A 15,833-nucleotide genomic window follows, 5' to 3' on the forward strand; every position below is an offset into this window, starting at 1 on the left:
ACAGACAAGTGGCGTCGCTACCATACGGCGGGCACGGCTTTTTCTTGCTGTGGATGGCCTAAAGAGACGCTTCCAGTGGGAGAGCAGTGGAAATACATGGCACGGCGATTGCCAAGATACTTCCATTTCGAAGTGATCTTTGTAGTACAAAGGAAACGTTTTGCGGCTGCTGCTCCCATGGTAACGTGGCCGAGCGGTCTAAGGCGCTGGTTTTAGGCACCAGTCTCTTCGGAGGCGTGGGTTCGAATCCCACCGTTGCCACTTTTTACGTCTCATTTTTGTGCCGTTGCGGTGTGTTCTCGTGGGGTGGGACGCAGCTCTTGTGACGCGCGTGTTGTGTAGGTAGCGTGGCCGAGCGGTCTAAGGCGCTGGTTTCAGGCACCATTCTCTTCGGAGGCGTGGGTTCCAATCCCACAGCTGCCAAACGTGTAATGTTCCCTGTGTCGAAGGCAGATGCACTCGTTGCCCGCAAAGGAAACAGCACAACAAGGCGTGAGCGTCTGCTTGGTGAATTGTCGTAGAACAGTGCGTGGTGCAACGACGGGATTTGTAGGCACCTTTTGCTCTCATCATTGCTGGCGTCCGTCTCCACAAAATGCGTCCGGAGCGCGCCGTTCTATATAACGTGAGAGAGTGGATTTTTTGCAGTTGTCGTCAGTTAACCGTGGGTGGCTGCTGCGTTCGCTGGAAAGAGCGCTGCCGTCGTTATCCGGTGTGGTCTAGTGGCTAGGATACCTGGCTCTCACCCAGGAGGCCCGGGTTCGATTCCCGGTACCGGAATTGCGCGTTTTTATTGCTCCTCTTATGCGACTTGTCTCGACTTTGCTCGACTGACGCTACGCTGACGCGTGCACAAAGCTACGTTAAGTATGACTCGCGGCAACACCTGACGGCGAGAGAGATGCGGCGTCTATCCACTTGTTATCGAGCCACATACCGGTACCTGTAGTCAAGAGGCTTGGAGGACTGCAAGACATTGCCACGGAGGTGAATGCAGCTAACCACTGTAGTTAGTGTCCTGACAGCGCAGGCACGTTCATTTGCTCGTATACATGTGATGGAGACCGTGTCTGACACTGCTGTGGCGTACACCTTGGCCTAGGCTTTGCTGGGTATCGCCACTTGCATTCGAGCCAGCTGCCTTCGCGGGCGCCTCCGTGGCCATGGCCGTGATCGTCTAGTGGTTAGGACATTGCGTTGTGGCCGCAATAACCCAGGTTCGAATCCTGGTCACGGCAATTTTGAAAGTTTTGCCTTGCTGCCGTTGCAATGACGAGTACTCGAAATGACAGTACTCTCTTGATTTTTTCACTCGTGTTCCGTAGGCCGCAGTTTGCCCTACCACTTCATCCCCAGCACGTAATGTCGCCCCCCAGAGCGCAGACGTCCGCTGCTCTCTGTAGTCGAAAAGGGCAGTTGTTTGAAGTGCGATGGGTGAGCAGCCAGTCCCAGCAGAACAGGAAGCTGTGGCGTGCACTGTTTGTACAAATGCTAGGAACACTGGCGCACCAAGCAGCGCATGTAGCGTGGCCGAGCGCTTTAAGGCGCTGGTTTAAGGCACCAGTCTCTCTGTAGGCGCGGTTTCGAATCCCGTAGCTGCCGGGGGTTTTGCTGCGATCGCGTTAACCTGCCGCTTTTTCTTCAAGTGTAACCTCCTTGAGCTCACAAAATGTTTGATACATGGAGCATTCTAGCTCCGCCTGACAGTTACAGCTACGATACTTTAGTGGTTACGGAAAGCCCAGGTTCGAAACCTGGTCACGGCACGAAAACGTCTCTTGACGCTGTCTCCTTAACTGCGACAGCTACAGACAAGTGGCGTCGCTACCATACGGCGGGCACGGCTTTTTCTTGCTGTGGATGGCCTAAAGAGACGCTTCCAGTGGGAGAGCAGTGGAAATACATGGCACGGCGATTGCCAAGATACTTCCATTTCGAAGTGATCTTTGTAGTACAAAGGAAACGTTTTGCGGCTGCTGCTCCCATGGTAACGTGGCCGAGCGGTCTAAGGCGCTGGTTTTAGGCACCAGTCTCTTCGGAGGCGTGGGTTCGAATCCCACCGTTGCCACTTTTTACGTCTCATTTTTGTGCCGTTGCGGTGTGTTCTCGTGGGGTGGGACGCAGCTCTTGTGACGCGCGTGTTGTGTAGGTAGCGTGGCCGAGCGGTCTAAGGCGCTGGTTTCAGGCACCATTCTCTTCGGAGGCGTGGGTTCCAATCCCACAGCTGCCAAACGTGTAATGTTCCCTGTGTCGAAGGCAGATGCACTCGTTGCCCGCAAAGGAAACAGCACAACAAGGCGTGAGCGTCTGCTTGGTGAATTGTCGTAGAACAGTGCGTGGTGCAACGACGGGATTTGTAGGCACCTTTTGCTCTCATCATTGCTGGCGTCCGTCTCCACAAAATGCGTCCGGAGCGCGCCGTTCTATATAACGTGAGAGAGTGGATTTTTTGCAGTTGTCGTCAGTTAACCGTGGGTGGCTGCTGCGTTCGCTGGAAAGAGCGCTGCCGTCGTTATCCGGTGTGGTCTAGTGGCTAGGATACCTGGCTCTCACCCAGGAGGCCCGGGTTCGATTCCCGGTACCGGAATTGCGCGTTTTTATTGCTCCTCTTATGCGACTTGTCTCGACTTTGCTCGACTGACGCTACGCTGACGCGTGCACAAAGCTACGTTAAGTATGACTCGCGGCAACACCTGACGGCGAGAGAGATGCGGCGTCTATCCACTTGTTATCGAGCCACATACCGGTACCTGTAGTCAAGAGGCTTGGAGGACTGCAAGACATTGCCACGGAGGTGAATGCAGCTAACCACTGTAGTTAGTGTCCTGACAGCGCAGGCACGTTCATTTGCTCGTATACATGTGATGGAGACCGTGTCTGACACTGCTGTGGCGTACACCTTGGCCTAGGCTTTGCTGGGTATCGCCACTTGCATTCGAGCCAGCTGCCTTCGCGGGCGCCTCCGTGGCCATGGCCGTGATCGTCTAGTGGTTAGGACATTGCGTTGTGGCCGCAATAACCCAGGTTCGAATCCTGGTCACGGCAATTTTGAAAGTTTTGCCTTGCTGCCGTTGCAATGACGAGTACTCGAAATGACAGTACTCTCTTGATTTTTTCACTCGTGTTCCGTAGGCCGCAGTTTGCCCTACCACTTCATCCCCAGCACGTAATGTCGCCCCCCAGAGCGCAGACGTCCGCTGCTCTCTGTAGTCGAAAAGGGCAGTTGTTTGAAGTGCGATGGGTGAGCAGCCAGTCCCAGCAGAACAGGAAGCTGTGGCGTGCACTGTTTGTACAAATGCTAGGAACACTGGCGCACCAAGCAGCGCATGTAGCGTGGCCGAGCGCTTTAAGGCGCTGGTTTAAGGCACCAGTCTCTCTGTAGGCGCGGTTTCGAATCCCGTAGCTGCCGGGGGTTTTGCTGCGATCGCGTTAACCTGCCGCTTTTTCTTCAAGTGTAACCTCCTTGAGCTCACAAAATGTTTGATACATGGAGCATTCTAGCTCCGCCTGACAGTTACAGCTACGATACTTTAGTGGTTACGGAAAGCCCAGGTTCGAAACCTGGTCACGGCACGAAAACGTCTCTTGACGCTGTCTCCTTAACTGCGACAGCTACAGACAAGTGGCGTCGCTACCATACGGCGGGCACGGCTTTTTCTTGCTGTGGATGGCCTAAAGAGACGCTTCCAGTGGGAGAGCAGTGGAAATACATGGCACGGCGATTGCCAAGATACTTCCATTTCGAAGTGATCTTTGTAGTACAAAGGAAACGTTTTGCGGCTGCTGCTCCCATGGTAACGTGGCCGAGCGGTCTAAGGCGCTGGTTTTAGGCACCAGTCTCTTCGGAGGCGTGGGTTCGAATCCCACCGTTGCCACTTTTTACGTCTCATTTTTGTGCCGTTGCGGTGTGTTCTCGTGGGGTGGGACGCAGCTCTTGTGACGCGCGTGTTGTGTAGGTAGCGTGGCCGAGCGGTCTAAGGCGCTGGTTTCAGGCACCATTCTCTTCGGAGGCGTGGGTTCCAATCCCACAGCTGCCAAACGTGTAATGTTCCCTGTGTCGAAGGCAGATGCACTCGTTGCCCGCAAAGGAAACAGCACAACAAGGCGTGAGCGTCTGCTTGGTGAATTGTCGTAGAACAGTGCGTGGTGCAACGACGGGATTTGTAGGCACCTTTTGCTCTCATCATTGCTGGCGTCCGTCTCCACAAAATGCGTCCGGAGCGCGCCGTTCTATATAACGTGAGAGAGTGGATTTTTTGCAGTTGTCGTCAGTTAACCGTGGGTGGCTGCTGCGTTCGCTGGAAAGAGCGCTGCCGTCGTTATCCGGTGTGGTCTAGTGGCTAGGATACCTGGCTTTCACCCAGGAGGCCCGGGTTCGATTCCCGGTACCGGAATTGCGCGTTTTTATTGCTCCTCTTATGCGACTTGTCTCGACTTTGCTCGACTGACGCTACGCTGACGCGTGCACAAAGCTACGTTAAGTATGACTCGCGGCAACACCTGACGGCGAGAGAGATGCGGCGTCTATCCACTTGTTATCGAGCCACATACCGGTACCTGTAGTCAAGAGGCTTGGAGGACTGCAAGACATTGCCACGGAGGTGAATGCAGCTAACCACTGTAGTTAGTGTCCTGACAGCGCAGGCACGTTCATTTGCTCGTATACATGTGATGGAGACCGTGTCTGACACTGCTGTGGCGTACACCTTGGCCTAGGCTTTGCTGGGTATCGCCACTTGCATTCGAGCCAGCTGCCTTCGCGGGCGCCTCCGTGGCCATGGCCGTGATCGTCTAGTGGTTAGGACATTGCGTTGTGGCCGCAATAACCCAGGTTCGAATCCTGGTCACGGCAATTTTGAAAGTTTTGCCTTGCTGCCGTTGCAATGACGAGTACTCGAAATGACAGTACTCTCTTGATTTTTTCACTCGTGTTCCGTAGGCCGCAGTTTGCCCTACCACTTCATCCCCAGCACGTAATGTCGCCCCACTGAGCGCAGACGTCCGCTGCTCTCTGTAGTCGAAAAGGGCAGTTGTTTGAAGTGCGATGGGTGAGCAGCCAGTCCCAGCAGAACAGGAAGCTGTGGCGTGCACTGTTTGTACAAATGCTAGGAACACTGGCGCACCAAGCAGCGCATGTAGCGTGGCCGAGCGCTTTAAGGCGCTGGTTTAAGGCACCAGTCTCTCTGTAGGCGCGGTTTCGAATCCCGTAGCTGCCGGGGGTTTTGCTGCGATCGCGTTAACCTGCCGCTTTTTCTTCAAGTGTAACCTCCTTGAGCTCACAAAATGTTTGATACATGGAGCATTCTAGCTCCGCCTGACAGTTACAGCTACGATACTTTAGTGGTTACGGAAAGCCCAGGTTCGAAACCTGGTCACGGCACGAAAACGTCTCTTGACGCTGTCTCCTTAACTGCGACAGCTACAGACAAGTGGCGTCGCTACCATACGGCGGGCACGGCTTTTTCTTGCTGTGGATGGCCTAAAGAGACGCTTCCAGTGGGAGAGCAGTGGAAATACATGGCACGGCGATTGCCAAGATACTTCCATTTCGAAGTGATCTTTGTAGTACAAAGGAAACGTTTTGCGGCTGCTGCTCCCATGGTAACGTGGCCGAGCGGTCTAAGGCGCTGGTTTTAGGCACCAGTCTCTTCGGAGGCGTGGGTTCGAATCCCACCGTTGCCACTTTTTACGTCTCATTTTTGTGCCGTTGCGGTGTGTTCTCGTGGGGTGGGACGCAGCTCTTGTGACGCGCGTGTTGTGTAGGTAGCGTGGCCGAGCGGTCTAAGGCGCTGGTTTCAGGCACCATTCTCTTCGGAGGCGTGGGTTCCAATCCCACAGCTGCCAAACGTGTAATGTTCCCTGTGTCGAAGGCAGATGCACTCGTTGCCCGCAAAGGAAACAGCACAACAAGGCGTGAGCGTCTGCTTGGTGAATTGTCGTAGAACAGTGCGTGGTGCAACGACGGGATTTGTAGGCACCTTTTGCTCTCATCATTGCTGGCGTCCGTCTCCACAAAATGCGTCCGGAGCGCGCCGTTCTATATAACGTGAGAGAGTGGATTTTTTGCAGTTGTCGTCAGTTAACCGTGGGTGGCTGCTGCGTTCGCTGGAAAGAGCGCTGCCGTCGTTATCCGGTGTGGTCTAGTGGCTAGGATACCTGGCTCTCACCCAGGAGGCCCGGGTTCGATTCCCGGTACCGGAATTGCGCGTTTTTATTGCTCCTCTTATGCGACTTGTCTCGACTTTGCTCGACTGACGCTACGCTGACGCGTGCACAAAGCTACGTTAAGTATGACTCGCGGCAACACCTGACGGCGAGAGAGATGCGGCGTCTATCCACTTGTTATCGAGCCACATACCGGTACCTGTAGTCAAGAGGCTTGGAGGACTGCAAGACATTGCCACGGAGGTGAATGCAGCTAACCACTGTAGTTAGTGTCCTGACAGCGCAGGCACGTTCATTTGCTCGTATACATGTGATGGAGACCGTGTCTGACACTGCTGTGGCGTACACCTTGGCCTAGGCTTTGCTGGGTATCGCCACTTGCATTCGAGCCAGCTGCCTTCGCGGGCGCCTCCGTGGCCATGGCCGTGATCGTCTAGTGGTTAGGACATTGCGTTGTGGCCGCAATAACCCAGGTTCGAATCCTGGTCACGGCAATTTTGAAAGTTTTGCCTTGCTGCCGTTGCAATGACGAGTACTCGAAATGACAGTACTCTCTTGATTTTTTCACTCGTGTTCCGTAGGCCGCAGTTTGCCCTACCACTTCATCCCCAGCACGTAATGTCGCCCCACTGAGCGCAGACGTCCGCTGCTCTCTGTAGTCGAAAAGGGCAGTTGTTTGAAGTGCGATGGGTGAGCAGCCAGTCCCAGCAGAACAGGAAGCTGTGGCGTGCACTGTTTGTACAAATGCTAGGAACACTGGCGCACCAAGCAGCGCATGTAGCGTGGCCGAGCGCTTTAAGGCGCTGGTTTAAGGCACCAGTCTCTCTGTAGGCGCGGTTTCGAATCCCGTAGCTGCCGGGGGTTTTGCTGCGATCGCGTTAACCTGCCGCTTTTTCTTCAAGTGTAACCTCCTTGAGCTCACAAAATGTTTGATACATGGAGCATTCTAGCTCCGCCTGACAGTTACAGCTACGATACTTTAGTGGTTACGGAAAGCCCAGGTTCGAAACCTGGTCACGGCACGAAAACGTCTCTTGACGCTGTCTCCTTAACTGCGACAGCTACAGACAAGTGGCGTCGCTACCATACGGCGGGCACGGCTTTTTCTTGCTGTGGATGGCCTAAAGAGACGCTTCCAGTGGGAGAGCAGTGGAAATACATGGCACGGCGATTGCCAAGATACTTCCATTTCGAAGTGATCTTTGTAGTACAAAGGAAACGTTTTGCGGCTGCTGCTCCCATGGTAACGTGGCCGAGCGGTCTAAGGCGCTGGTTTTAGGCACCAGTCTCTTCGGAGGCGTGGGTTCGAATCCCACCGTTGCCACTTTTTACGTCTCATTTTTGTGCCGTTGCGGTGTGTTCTCGTGGGGTGGGACGCAGCTCTTGTGACGCGCGTGTTGTGTAGGTAGCGTGGCCGAGCGGTCTAAGGCGCTGGTTTCAGGCACCATTCTCTTCGGAGGCGTGGGTTCCAATCCCACAGCTGCCAAACGTGTAATGTTCCCTGTGTCGAAGGCAGATGCACTCGTTGCCCGCAAAGGAAACAGCACAACAAGGCGTGAGCGTCTGCTTGGTGAATTGTCGTAGAACAGTGCGTGGTGCAACGACGGGATTTGTAGGCACCTTTTGCTCTCATCATTGCTGGCGTCCGTCTCCACAAAATGCGTCCGGAGCGCGCCGTTCTATATAACGTGAGAGAGTGGATTTTTTGCAGTTGTCGTCAGTTAACCGTGGGTGGCTGCTGCGTTCGCTGGAAAGAGCGCTGCCGTCGTTATCCGGTGTGGTCTAGTGGCTAGGATACCTGGCTCTCACCCAGGAGGCCCGGGTTCGATTCCCGGTACCGGAATTGCGCGTTTTTATTGCTCCTCTTATGCGACTTGTCTCGACTTTGCTCGACTGACGCTACGCTGACGCGTGCACAAAGCTACGTTAAGTATGACTCGCGGCAACACCTGACGGCGAGAGAGATGCGGCGTCTATCCACTTGTTATCGAGCCACATACCGGTACCTGTAGTCAAGAGGCTTGGAGGACTGCAAGACATTGCCACGGAGGTGAATGCAGCTAACCACTGTAGTTAGTGTCCTGACAGCGCAGGCACGTTCATTTGCTCGTATACATGTGATGGAGACCGTGTCTGACACTGCTGTGGCGTACACCTTGGCCTAGGCTTTGCTGGGTATCGCCACTTGCATTCGAGCCAGCTGCCTTCGCGGGCGCCTCCGTGGCCATGGCCGTGATCGTCTAGTGGTTAGGACATTGCGTTGTGGCCGCAATAACCCAGGTTCGAATCCTGGTCACGGCAATTTTGAAAGTTTTGCCTTGCTGCCGTTGCAATGACGAGTACTCGAAATGACAGTACTCTCTTGATTTTTTCACTCGTGTTCCGTAGGCCGCAGTTTGCCCTACCACTTCATCCCCAGCACGTAATGTCGCCCCACTGAGCGCAGACGTCCGCTGCTCTCTGTAGTCGAAAAGGGCAGTTGTTTGAAGTGCGATGGGTGAGCAGCCAGTCCCAGCAGAACAGGAAGCTGTGGCGTGCACTGTTTGTACAAATGCTAGGAACACTGGCGCACCAAGCAGCGCATGTAGCGTGGCCGAGCGCTTTAAGGCGCTGGTTTAAGGCACCAGTCTCTCTGTAGGCGCGGTTTCGAATCCCGTAGCTGCCGGGGGTTTTGCTGCGATCGCGTTAACCTGCCGCTTTTTCTTCAAGTGTAACCTCCTTGAGCTCACAAAATGTTTGATACATGGAGCATTCTAGCTCCGCCTGACAGTTACAGCTACGATACTTTAGTGGTTACGGAAAGCCCAGGTTCGAAACCTGGTCACGGCACGAAAACGTCTCTTGACGCTGTCTCCTTAACTGCGACAGCTACAGACAAGTGGCGTCGCTACCATACGGCGGGCACGGCTTTTTCTTGCTGTGGATGGCCTAAAGAGACGCTTCCAGTGGGAGAGCAGTGGAAATACATGGCACGGCGATTGCCAAGATACTTCCATTTCGAAGTGATCTTTGTAGTACAAAGGAAACGTTTTGCGGCTGCTGCTCCCATGGTAACGTGGCCGAGCGGTCTAAGGCGCTGGTTTTAGGCACCAGTCTCTTCGGAGGCGTGGGTTCGAATCCCACCGTTGCCACTTTTTACGTCTCATTTTTGTGCCGTTGCGGTGTGTTCTCGTGGGGTGGGACGCAGCTCTTGTGACGCGCGTGTTGTGTAGGTAGCGTGGCCGAGCGGTCTAAGGCGCTGGTTTCAGGCACCATTCTCTTCGGAGGCGTGGGTTCCAATCCCACAGCTGCCAAACGTGTAATGTTCCCTGTGTCGAAGGCAGATGCACTCGTTGCCCGCAAAGGAAACAGCACAACAAGGCGTGAGCGTCTGCTTGGTGAATTGTCGTAGAACAGTGCGTGGTGCAACGACGGGATTTGTAGGCACCTTTTGCTCTCATCATTGCTGGCGTCCGTCTCCACAAAATGCGTCCGGAGCGCGCCGTTCTATATAACGTGAGAGAGTGGATTTTTTGCAGTTGTCGTCAGTTAACCGTGGGTGGCTGCTGCGTTCGCTGGAAAGAGCGCTGCCGTCGTTATCCGGTGTGGTCTAGTGGCTAGGATACCTGGCTCTCACCCAGGAGGCCCGGGTTCGATTCCCGGTACCGGAATTGCGCGTTTTTATTGCTCCTCTTATGCGACTTGTCTCGACTTTGCTCGACTGACGCTACGCTGACGCGTGCACAAAGCTACGTTAAGTATGACTCGCGGCAACACCTGACGGCGAGAGAGATGCGGCGTCTATCCACTTGTTATCGAGCCACATACCGGTACCTGTAGTCAAGAGGCTTGGAGGACTGCAAGACATTGCCACGGAGGTGAATGCAGCTAACCACTGTAGTTAGTGTCCTGACAGCGCAGGCACGTTCATTTGCTCGTATACATGTGATGGAGACCGTGTCTGACACTGCTGTGGCGTACACCTTGGCCTAGGCTTTGCTGGGTATCGCCACTTGCATTCGAGCCAGCTGCCTTCGCGGGCGCCTCCGTGGCCATGGCCGTGATCGTCTAGTGGTTAGGACATTGCGTTGTGGCCGCAATAACCCAGGTTCGAATCCTGGTCACGGCAATTTTGAAAGTTTTGCCTTGCTGCCGTTGCAATGACGAGTACTCGAAATGACAGTACTCTCTTGATTTTTTCACTCGTGTTCCGTAGGCCGCAGTTTGCCCTACCACTTCATCCCCAGCACGTAATGTCGCCCCCCAGAGCGCAGACGTCCGCTGCTCTCTGTAGTCGAAAAGGGCAGTTGTTTGAAGTGCGATGGGTGAGCAGCCAGTCCCAGCAGAACAGGAAGCTGTGGCGTGCACTGTTTGTACAAATGCTAGGAACACTGGCGCACCAAGCAGCGCATGTAGCGTGGCCGAGCGCTTTAAGGCGCTGGTTTAAGGCACCAGTCTCTCTGTAGGCGCGGTTTCGAATCCCGTAGCTGCCGGGGGTTTTGCTGCGATCGCGTTAACCTGCCGCTTTTTCTTCAAGTGTAACCTCCTTGAGCTCACAAAATGTTTGATACATGGAGCATTCTAGCTCCGCCTGACAGTTACAGCTACGATACTTTAGTGGTTACGGAAAGCCCAGGTTCGAAACCTGGTCACGGCACGAAAACGTCTCTTGACGCTGTCTCCTTAACTGCGACAGCTACAGACAAGTGGCGTCGCTACCATACGGCGGGCACGGCTTTTTCTTGCTGTGGATGGCCTAAAGAGACGCTTCCAGTGGGAGAGCAGTGGAAATACATGGCACGGCGATTGCCAAGATACTTCCATTTCGAAGTGATCTTTGTAGTACAAAGGAAACGTTTTGCGGCTGCTGCTCCCATGGTAACGTGGCCGAGCGGTCTAAGGCGCTGGTTTTAGGCACCAGTCTCTTCGGAGGCGTGGGTTCGAATCCCACCGTTGCCACTTTTTACGTCTCATTTTTGTGCCGTTGCGGTGTGTTCTCGTGGGGTGGGACGCAGCTCTTGTGACGCGCGTGTTGTGTAGGTAGCGTGGCCGAGCGGTCTAAGGCGCTGGTTTCAGGCACCATTCTCTTCGGAGGCGTGGGTTCCAATCCCACAGCTGCCAAACGTGTAATGTTCCCTGTGTCGAAGGCAGATGCACTCGTTGCCCGCAAAGGAAACAGCACAACAAGGCGTGAGCGTCTGCTTGGTGAATTGTCGTAGAACAGTGCGTGGTGCAACGACGGGATTTGTAGGCACCTTTTGCTCTCATCATTGCTGGCGTCCGTCTCCACAAAATGCGTCCGGAGCGCGCCGTTCTATATAACGTGAGAGAGTGGATTTTTTGCAGTTGTCGTCAGTTAACCGTGGGTGGCTGCTGCGTTCGCTGGAAAGAGCGCTGCCGTCGTTATCCGGTGTGGTCTAGTGGCTAGGATACCTGGCTCTCACCCAGGAGGCCCGGGTTCGATTCCCGGTACCGGAATTGCGCGTTTTTATTGCTCCTCTTATGCGACTTGTCTCGACTTTGCTCGACTGACGCTACGCTGACGCGTGCACAAAGCTACGTTAAGTATGACTCGCGGCAACACCTGACGGCGAGAGAGATGCGGCGTCTATCCACTTGTTATCGAGCCACATACCGGTACCTGTAGTCAAGAGGCTTGGAGGACTGCAAGACATTGCCACGGAGGTGAATGCAGCTAACCACTGTAGTTAGTGTCCTGACAGCGCAGGCACGTTCATTTGCTCGTATACATGTGATGGAGACCGTGTCTGACACTGCTGTGGCGTACACCTTGGCCTAGGCTTTGCTGGGTATCGCCACTTGCATTCGAGCCAGCTGCCTTCGCGGGCGCCTCCGTGGCCATGGCCGTGATCGTCTAGTGGTTAGGACATTGCGTTGTGGCCGCAATAACCCAGGTTCGAATCCTGGTCACGGCAATTTTGAAAGTTTTGCCTTGCTGCCGTTGCAATGACGAGTACTCGAAATGACAGTACTCTCTTGATTTTTTCACTCGTGTTCCGTAGGCCGCAGTTTGCCCTACCACTTCATCCCCAGCACGTAATGTCGCCCCCCAGAGCGCAGACGTCCGCTGCTCTCTGTAGTCGAAAAGGGCAGTTGTTTGAAGTGCGATGGGTGAGCAGCCAGTCCCAGCAGAACAGGAAGCTGTGGCGTGCACTGTTTGTACAAATGCTAGGAACACTGGCGCACCAAGCAGCGCATGTAGCGTGGCCGAGCGCTTTAAGGCGCTGGTTTAAGGCACCAGTCTCTCTGTAGGCGCGGTTTCGAATCCCGTAGCTGCCGGGGGTTTTGCTGCGATCGCGTTAACCTGCCGCTTTTTCTTCAAGTGTAACCTCCTTGAGCTCACAAAATGTTTGATACATGGAGCATTCTAGCTCCGCCTGACAGTTACAGCTACGATACTTTAGTGGTTACGGAAAGCCCAGGTTCGAAACCTGGTCACGGCACGAAAACGTCTCTTGACGCTGTCTCCTTAACTGCGACAGCTACAGACAAGTGGCGTCGCTACCATACGGCGGGCACGGCTTTTTCTTGCTGTGGATGGCCTAAAGAGACGCTTCCAGTGGGAGAGCAGTGGAAATACATGGCACGGCGATTGCCAAGATACTTCCATTTCGAAGTGATCTTTGTAGTACAAAGGAAACGTTTTGCGGCTGCTGCTCCCATGGTAACGTGGCCGAGCGGTCTAAGGCGCTGGTTTTAGGCACCAGTCTCTTCGGAGGCGTGGGTTCGAATCCCACCGTTGCCACTTTTTACGTCTCATTTTTGTGCCGTTGCGGTGTGTTCTCGTGGGGTGGGACGCAGCTCTTGTGACGCGCGTGTTGTGTAGGTAGCGTGGCCGAGCGGTCTAAGGCGCTGGTTTCAGGCACCATTCTCTTCGGAGGCGTGGGTTCCAATCCCACAGCTGCCAAACGTGTAATGTTCCCCTGTGTCGAAGGCAGATGCACTCGTTGCCCGCAAAGGAAACAGCACAACAAGGCGTGAGCGTCTGCTTGGTGAATTGTCGTAGAACAGTGCGTGGTGCAACGACGGGATTTGTAGGCACCTTTTGCTCTCATCATTGCTGGCGTCCGTCTCCACAAAATGCGTCCGGAGCGCGCCGTTCTATATAACGTGAGAGAGTGGATTTTTTGCAGTTGTCGTCAGTTAACCGTGGGGTGGCTGCTGCGTTCGCTGGAAAGAGCGCTGCCGTCGTTATCCGGTGTGGTCTAGTGGCTAGGATACCTGGCTTTCACCCAGGAGGCCCGGGTTCGATTCCCGGTACCGGAATTGCGCGTTTTTATTGCTCCTCTTATGCGACTTGTCTCGACTTTGCTCGACTGACGCTACGCTGACGCGTGCACAAAGCTACGTTAAGTATGACTCGCGGCAACACCTGACGGCGAGAGAGATGCGGCGTCTATCCACTTGTTATCGAGCCACATACCGGTACCTGTAGTCAAGAGGCTTGGAGGACTGCAAGACATTGCCACGGAGGTGAATGCAGCTAACCACTGTAGTTAGTGTCCTGACAGCGCAGGCACGTTCATTTGCTCGTATACATGTGATGGAGACCGTGTCTGACACTGCTGTGGCGTACACCTTGGCCTAGGCTTTGCTGGGTATCGCCACTTGCATTCGAGCCAGCTGCCTTCGCGGGCGCCTCCGTGGCCATGGCCGTGATCGTCTAGTGGTTAGGACATTGCGTTGTGGCCGCAATAACCCAGGTTCGAATCCTGGTCACGGGCAATTTTGAAAGTTTTGCCTTGCTGCCGTTGCAATGACGAGTACTCGAAATGACAGTACTCTCTTGATTTTTTCACTCGTGTTCCGCAGGCCGCAGTTTGCCCTACCACTTCATCCCCAACACGTAATGTCGCCTCCCAGAGCGCAGACGTCCGCTGCTCTCTGTAGTCGAAAAGGGCAGTTGTTTGAAGTGCGATGGATGAGCAGCCAGTCCCAGCAGAACAGGAAGCTGTGGCGTGCACTGTTTGTACAAATGCTAGGAACACTGGCGCACCAAGCAGCGCATGTAGCGTGGCCGAGCGCTTTAAGGCGCTGGTTTAAGGCACCAGACTCTCTGTACGCGCGGTTTCGAATCCCGTAGCTGCCGGGGGCTTTGCTGTGATCGCGTTAAGCTGCCGCTTTTTCTTCAAGTGTAACCTCCTTGAGCTCACATATGTTTGATACATGGAGCATTCTAGTTCCGCCTGACAGTTACAGCTACGATACTTTAGTGGTTACGGAAAGCCCAGGTTCGAAACCTGGTCACGGCACGAAAACGTCTCTTGACGCTGTCTCCTTAACTGCGACAGCTACAGACAAGTGGCGTCGCTACCATACGGCGGGCACGGCTTTTTCTTGCTGTGGATGGATGGCCTAAAGAGACGCTTCCAGTGGGAGAGCAGTGGAAATACATGGCACGGCGATTGCCAAGATACTTCCATTTCGAAGTGATCTTTGTAGTACAAAGGAAACGTTTTGCGGCTGCTGCTCCAACGGTAACGTGGCCGAGCGGTCTAAGGCGCTGGTTTTAGGCACCAGTCTCTTCGGAGGCGTGGGTTCGAATCCCACAGTTGCCACTTTTTACGTCTCATTTTTGTGCCGTTGCGGTGTGTTCTCGTGGGGTAGGACGCAGCTCTTGTGACGCGCGTGTTGTGTAGGTAGCGTGGCCGAGCGGTCTAAGGCGCTGGTTTCAGGCACCATTCTCTTCGGAGGCGTGGGTTCCAATCCCACAGCTGCCAAACGTGTAATGTTTCCTGTGTCGAAGGCAGGTGCACTCATTGCCCGCAAAGGAAACAGCACAACAAGGCGTGAGCGTCTGCTTGGTGAATTGCCGTAGAACAGTGCGTGGTGCAACGACAGGATTTGTAGGCACCTTTTGCTCTCATCATTGCTGGCGTCCGTCTCCACGAAATGCGTCCGTGGCACGCCGTTCTATAACGCGAGAGAGTGGATTTTTTACAGTTGTCGTCAGTTAACCGTGGGTGGCTGCTGCGTTCGCTGGAAAGAGCACTGCCGTCGTTATCCGGTGTGGTCTAGTGGCTAGGATACCTGGCTCTCACCCAGGAGGCCCGGGTTCGATTCCCGGTACCGGAATCGCGCGTTTTTGTTGCTCCTCTTATGCGACTTGTCTCGACTTTGCTCGACTGACGCTACGCTGACGCGTGCAGAAAGCTACCTTAAGTATGATTCACGGCAACACCTGACGGCGAGAGAGATGAAGCGTCTATCCACTTGTTATCCAGCCACATACCTGTAGTCAAGAGGCTTGGGGGACTGCAAGACATTGCCACGGAGGTGAATGCAGCTAACCACTGTAGTTAGTGTCCTGACAGCGCAGGCACGTTCATTTGCTCGTATACATGTGATGGAGACCGTGTCTCACACTGCTGTGGCGTACACCTTGGCCTAGGCTCTGCTGTGTATCGCCACTTGCATTACAGGCAGCTGCTTTCGCGGGCGCGTCCGTGGCCGTGATCGTCTAGTGGTTAGGACATTGCGTTGTGGCCGCAATAACCCAGGTTCGAATCCTGGTCACGGCAATTTTGAAAGTTTTGCCTTGCTGCCGTTGCAATGACGAGTACTCGAAATGACAGTACTCTCTTGATTTTTTCACTCGTGTTCCGCAGGCCGCAGTTTGCCCTACCACTTCATCCCCAACACGTAATGTCGCCTCCCAGAGCGCAGAC

At 54.4% G+C, this 15,833-nt stretch overlaps 27 non-coding genes across 27 annotated transcripts; all 27 read left to right on the forward strand.

The window, feature by feature from the left end:
• Positions 1 to 179: 179 nt before the first annotated feature.
• Trnal-uag lies at positions 180 to 261 on the forward strand. The gene has a single exon. It is a non-coding gene; the product is annotated as a tRNA-Leu (tRNA).
• A 447-nt stretch (positions 262 to 708) lies between these two features.
• On the forward strand, positions 709 to 780 carry Trnae-cuc. Its single transcript has one exon. It is a non-coding gene; the product is annotated as a tRNA-Glu (tRNA).
• Positions 781 to 1,166: 386 nt separating this feature from the next.
• Trnah-gug lies at positions 1,167 to 1,238 on the forward strand. Its single transcript has one exon. It is a non-coding gene; the product is annotated as a tRNA-His (tRNA).
• A 748-nt stretch (positions 1,239 to 1,986) lies between these two features.
• Positions 1,987 to 2,068, forward strand: Trnal-uag. The gene has a single exon. It is a non-coding gene; the product is annotated as a tRNA-Leu (tRNA).
• A 447-nt stretch (positions 2,069 to 2,515) lies between these two features.
• On the forward strand, positions 2,516 to 2,587 carry Trnae-cuc. The gene has a single exon. It is a non-coding gene; the product is annotated as a tRNA-Glu (tRNA).
• Positions 2,588 to 2,973: 386 nt separating this feature from the next.
• Positions 2,974 to 3,045, forward strand: Trnah-gug. The gene has a single exon. It is a non-coding gene; the product is annotated as a tRNA-His (tRNA).
• Positions 3,046 to 3,793: 748 nt separating this feature from the next.
• On the forward strand, positions 3,794 to 3,875 carry Trnal-uag. The gene has a single exon. It is a non-coding gene; the product is annotated as a tRNA-Leu (tRNA).
• A 447-nt stretch (positions 3,876 to 4,322) lies between these two features.
• On the forward strand, positions 4,323 to 4,394 carry Trnae-uuc. The gene has a single exon. It is a non-coding gene; the product is annotated as a tRNA-Glu (tRNA).
• A 386-nt stretch (positions 4,395 to 4,780) lies between these two features.
• On the forward strand, positions 4,781 to 4,852 carry Trnah-gug. Its single transcript has one exon. It is a non-coding gene; the product is annotated as a tRNA-His (tRNA).
• A 748-nt stretch (positions 4,853 to 5,600) lies between these two features.
• Positions 5,601 to 5,682, forward strand: Trnal-uag. The gene has a single exon. It is a non-coding gene; the product is annotated as a tRNA-Leu (tRNA).
• Positions 5,683 to 6,129: 447 nt separating this feature from the next.
• Trnae-cuc lies at positions 6,130 to 6,201 on the forward strand. The gene has a single exon. It is a non-coding gene; the product is annotated as a tRNA-Glu (tRNA).
• A 386-nt stretch (positions 6,202 to 6,587) lies between these two features.
• On the forward strand, positions 6,588 to 6,659 carry Trnah-gug. The gene has a single exon. It is a non-coding gene; the product is annotated as a tRNA-His (tRNA).
• Positions 6,660 to 7,407: 748 nt separating this feature from the next.
• Positions 7,408 to 7,489, forward strand: Trnal-uag. Its single transcript has one exon. It is a non-coding gene; the product is annotated as a tRNA-Leu (tRNA).
• A 447-nt stretch (positions 7,490 to 7,936) lies between these two features.
• Positions 7,937 to 8,008, forward strand: Trnae-cuc. The gene has a single exon. It is a non-coding gene; the product is annotated as a tRNA-Glu (tRNA).
• Positions 8,009 to 8,394: 386 nt separating this feature from the next.
• On the forward strand, positions 8,395 to 8,466 carry Trnah-gug. The gene has a single exon. It is a non-coding gene; the product is annotated as a tRNA-His (tRNA).
• Positions 8,467 to 9,214: 748 nt separating this feature from the next.
• On the forward strand, positions 9,215 to 9,296 carry Trnal-uag. The gene has a single exon. It is a non-coding gene; the product is annotated as a tRNA-Leu (tRNA).
• Positions 9,297 to 9,743: 447 nt separating this feature from the next.
• On the forward strand, positions 9,744 to 9,815 carry Trnae-cuc. The gene has a single exon. It is a non-coding gene; the product is annotated as a tRNA-Glu (tRNA).
• Positions 9,816 to 10,201: 386 nt separating this feature from the next.
• On the forward strand, positions 10,202 to 10,273 carry Trnah-gug. Its single transcript has one exon. It is a non-coding gene; the product is annotated as a tRNA-His (tRNA).
• A 748-nt stretch (positions 10,274 to 11,021) lies between these two features.
• On the forward strand, positions 11,022 to 11,103 carry Trnal-uag. Its single transcript has one exon. It is a non-coding gene; the product is annotated as a tRNA-Leu (tRNA).
• Positions 11,104 to 11,550: 447 nt separating this feature from the next.
• Trnae-cuc lies at positions 11,551 to 11,622 on the forward strand. The gene has a single exon. It is a non-coding gene; the product is annotated as a tRNA-Glu (tRNA).
• Positions 11,623 to 12,008: 386 nt separating this feature from the next.
• On the forward strand, positions 12,009 to 12,080 carry Trnah-gug. The gene has a single exon. It is a non-coding gene; the product is annotated as a tRNA-His (tRNA).
• Positions 12,081 to 12,828: 748 nt separating this feature from the next.
• Trnal-uag lies at positions 12,829 to 12,910 on the forward strand. The gene has a single exon. It is a non-coding gene; the product is annotated as a tRNA-Leu (tRNA).
• A 449-nt stretch (positions 12,911 to 13,359) lies between these two features.
• On the forward strand, positions 13,360 to 13,431 carry Trnae-uuc. Its single transcript has one exon. It is a non-coding gene; the product is annotated as a tRNA-Glu (tRNA).
• A 386-nt stretch (positions 13,432 to 13,817) lies between these two features.
• On the forward strand, positions 13,818 to 13,890 carry Trnah-gug. Its single transcript has one exon. It is a non-coding gene; the product is annotated as a tRNA-His (tRNA).
• Positions 13,891 to 14,641: 751 nt separating this feature from the next.
• Trnal-uag lies at positions 14,642 to 14,723 on the forward strand. Its single transcript has one exon. It is a non-coding gene; the product is annotated as a tRNA-Leu (tRNA).
• A 445-nt stretch (positions 14,724 to 15,168) lies between these two features.
• Positions 15,169 to 15,240, forward strand: Trnae-cuc. The gene has a single exon. It is a non-coding gene; the product is annotated as a tRNA-Glu (tRNA).
• A 374-nt stretch (positions 15,241 to 15,614) lies between these two features.
• Positions 15,615 to 15,686, forward strand: Trnah-gug. Its single transcript has one exon. It is a non-coding gene; the product is annotated as a tRNA-His (tRNA).
• Positions 15,687 to 15,833: the final 147 nt, after the last annotated feature.

Source organism: Schistocerca americana, unplaced genomic scaffold, assembly GCF_021461395.2.
Source record: "Schistocerca americana isolate TAMUIC-IGC-003095 unplaced genomic scaffold, iqSchAmer2.1 HiC_scaffold_660, whole genome shotgun sequence".
Lineage (NCBI taxonomy): Eukaryota > Metazoa > Arthropoda > Insecta > Orthoptera > Acrididae > Schistocerca > Schistocerca americana.